The sequence below is a fragment of the Oncorhynchus gorbuscha genome, linkage group LG03 (assembly GCF_021184085.1).
Source record: "Oncorhynchus gorbuscha isolate QuinsamMale2020 ecotype Even-year linkage group LG03, OgorEven_v1.0, whole genome shotgun sequence".
NCBI classification, from domain to species: domain Eukaryota; kingdom Metazoa; phylum Chordata; class Actinopteri; order Salmoniformes; family Salmonidae; genus Oncorhynchus; species Oncorhynchus gorbuscha.
In genome coordinates, this window is record NC_060175.1 from 12,948,879 (window position 1) to 12,952,115 (window position 3,237).

Consider the following 3,237-nt stretch of genomic DNA (forward strand, 5'->3'; position numbering starts at 1 on the left):
CATTTTCTCTGTAGTCTGCAGTCGTGGCATCTGTAGTCTACGGTCGTGGCATCTGTAGTCTACAGTCGTGGCATCTGTAGTCTACAGTCGTGGCATCTGTAGTCTACAGTCGATGGCAGCCTATTCTTGCATAATCAATGCTTGGAGTTTGTCAGAATTTGTGGGTTTTTGCTTGTCACCCACTTCTTGAGGATTGACCACAAGTTCTCAATGGGATTAAGGTCTGGGAAGTTTCCTGGCCATGGACCCAAAATATTGATGTTTTGTTCCGCGAGCCACTTAGCTATCACTTTGGCCTTATGGCAAAGTGCTCCATCGTGCTGGAAAAGGCATTGTTCGTCACCAAACTGTTCCTCGATGGTTGGGAGAAGTTGCTCCCGGAGCGTGTTGGTACCATTCTTTATTCATGGCTGTGTTCTTAGGCAAAATTGTGAGTGAGCCCACTCCCTTGGCTGAGAAGCAACCCCACACATGAATGGTCTCAGGATGCTTTTGTTTTGCTGCTTTTTGTTCTATGTTGCTCTGTCTGTATGCTATGTCTTGCTTGTCCTATGTTGCTATGTCTTGCTTGTTCTATGGTGCTATTGTCTATATTGTAATTGTTTTTAATAACCTGCCCAGGGACTGCGATTGAAAATTAGCCGACTGTCTAAAACCGGCACTTTTACTGAAACGTTGATTAATGTGCACTGTCCCTGTAAAAATAAAATAAACTAAACTAAAACTAAACTAAAACTTTACTGTTGGCATGACACAGGACTGATGGACAAGCTTTTCCGGATGCCCCAAACAATCAGAAAGGGGATTCATCAGAGAAAATGACTTCACTCCAGTGCTCAGCAGTCCAATCCCTGTACCTTTTGCAGAATATCAGTCTGTCCCTGATGTTTTTCCTGGAGAGAAGTGGCTTCTTTGCTGCCCTTCTTGACACCAGGCCATCCTCCAAAAGTCTTTGCCTCACTGTGCATGCAGATGCACTCACACCTGCCTGCTGCCATTCCTGAGCAAGCTCTGTACTGGTGGCGGCCTGATCCCGCAGCTGCATCAACTTTAGGAGACGGTCCTGGCGCTTGCTGGACATTCTTGGGCGCCCTGAAGCATTCTTCACAACAATTGAACCTCTCTCCTTGAAGTTCTTGATGATCCGATAAATGGTTGATTTAGGTGCAATATCCTTGCCTGTGAAGCCCTTTTTGTGCAAAGCAATGATGACGGCACGTGTTTCCTTGCAGGTAACCATGTTTGACAGAGGAAGAACAATGATTCCAAGCACCACCCTCCTTTTGAAGCTTCCAGTCTATTATTCGAACTCAATCAGCATGACAGTGTGATCTCCAGCCTTGTCCTCGTCAACACTCACACCTGTGTTAACGAGAGAATCACTGACATGATGTCAGTTGGTTCTTTTGTGTCAGGGCTGAAATGCAGTTCAAATGTTTTTAGGGGATTCATTTGCATGGCAAAGAGGGGACGTTGCAATGAATTGCAATTAATCTGATCACTCTTCATAACATTCTGGAGTATATGCAAATTTCCATCATACAAACTGAGGCAGCAGACTTTGTGAAACAGTATTTGTGTCATTCTCAAAACTTTTGGCCACGACTGTACATTATAAAGACTCACAGGGCATTAGTAAGACAAACCCACCGAAATGTCTGAGGTTTGGAAACCCTGTTTCGCTGAAAGGAAACCTTTCTCAGCATGTTTGGCTTCTTTCTAGTTATTTTACAAAGCACTCTTTTCCTGCACGAAGTATGACACTTTTCTGAGATCCCACTTCAGAATCCAGACTTTCCCACAGTGGGTGAAGCTCTCCAGATAATTGAATGTCTGAGCACATATTTAGATTAGCATTGTGCATCAGGTACAATGGCACTACAATGGATTGGTTCTGATTTTGCTAACAGAACTCACTGGCTAAACGTTCGTCCAAAGTCAACTGCTCAACGAACTGCCCATTCAATTAACTCCGCAGCCAAATTGACACGCAACAACGCATGTCCCTGGAAGGAGTCGCTTTCACCAAATAGGGAGCAGTAAAAAGCACTTTTATCATTTATTTTTAACGGATGCCTTTAACGAGCCACTGGCTTGATTGCAAACAGGTTACCCTGTAATTCGCCCTTGCCTGACGCTCAGCTTTTATGGCGCGCAACAGAAACCGCAAACAGACTATAAAAAGTGGTCGTTCCCCAGCCTTCCTCAGTCATCACTGCTCTCCTCCTAGCCATCCTGGAACATAACCATGGTGGATCAATGTGTTGTTATTGGCCCAATTGTGTAACATGGATTTAGGAGGCTTTAGAGTCCATTAAATGACAATCCTGCACATTAGTGTTCTGATAAATGCCAGTCATTTTCCATCTTTTTTTCTTTCCCTCTTGGTTTTTCGTTAGATTTTCAATCCAAGCCTGGAGTACACTTGCTCAAACCCGAACGATGACCTCATGGGTCTAGCAGCCACCATCACTATTATGAGAGGAGTTAATCTGAACAGTATGTTGCCTTTGAAAGTGACTCATATGGATCTTCTCCTCTTGGGCTTTTTATGACTGCACCACCGAAGCCCAGCTTCAATCTTTCGTCCGTTCTTTCACAGAACAACCTCAGTCTTTTCCTATTTTATTACGCCGATGGAGACTTAAAAATAATAGAAATGGTCAACTACCAATCCAAAATGATAATGTTCACTGTAATATGCTGACCAGATCGCTTGCATGCAGGTGAAGAAGCTGCATGTGTAGTTCCTGGGCTGGAGTGGCTACATGGGGCCTGTGGTTCTGAGGCCAGTTGGGCATACTGCCATATTCTCTAAAATTGAATGATGAATATTCAATTCTCTGGCAACTGCTTTGAGGGACATTCCTGCAGTCAGCGTGCCAATTGCACATTCCCTCAAAACTTGAGACATCTGTGGCATTGTGTTGTGTGACAAAACTGCACATTTTAGAGTGGCCTTTTATAGGTGTACCTGTGTAATGATCATGCTTTTTTAATCAGCTTCTTGATATGTCGAACCTGTCAGAGAGATGGATTATCTTGACAAAGGAGAAATACTCACTAAAGGGGACCAAAACAAATTTGTGCACATTTGAGTGAAATAAATTTTTTGTGCCTATGGAAAATTTCTGGTAAGTTTTATTTCAGGTCATGAAACAAGGGACCAACACTTTACATGTTGTGTTTATATTTTTGTTCAGTATAAGTCATCATACATTTGTAATGCTTATAATT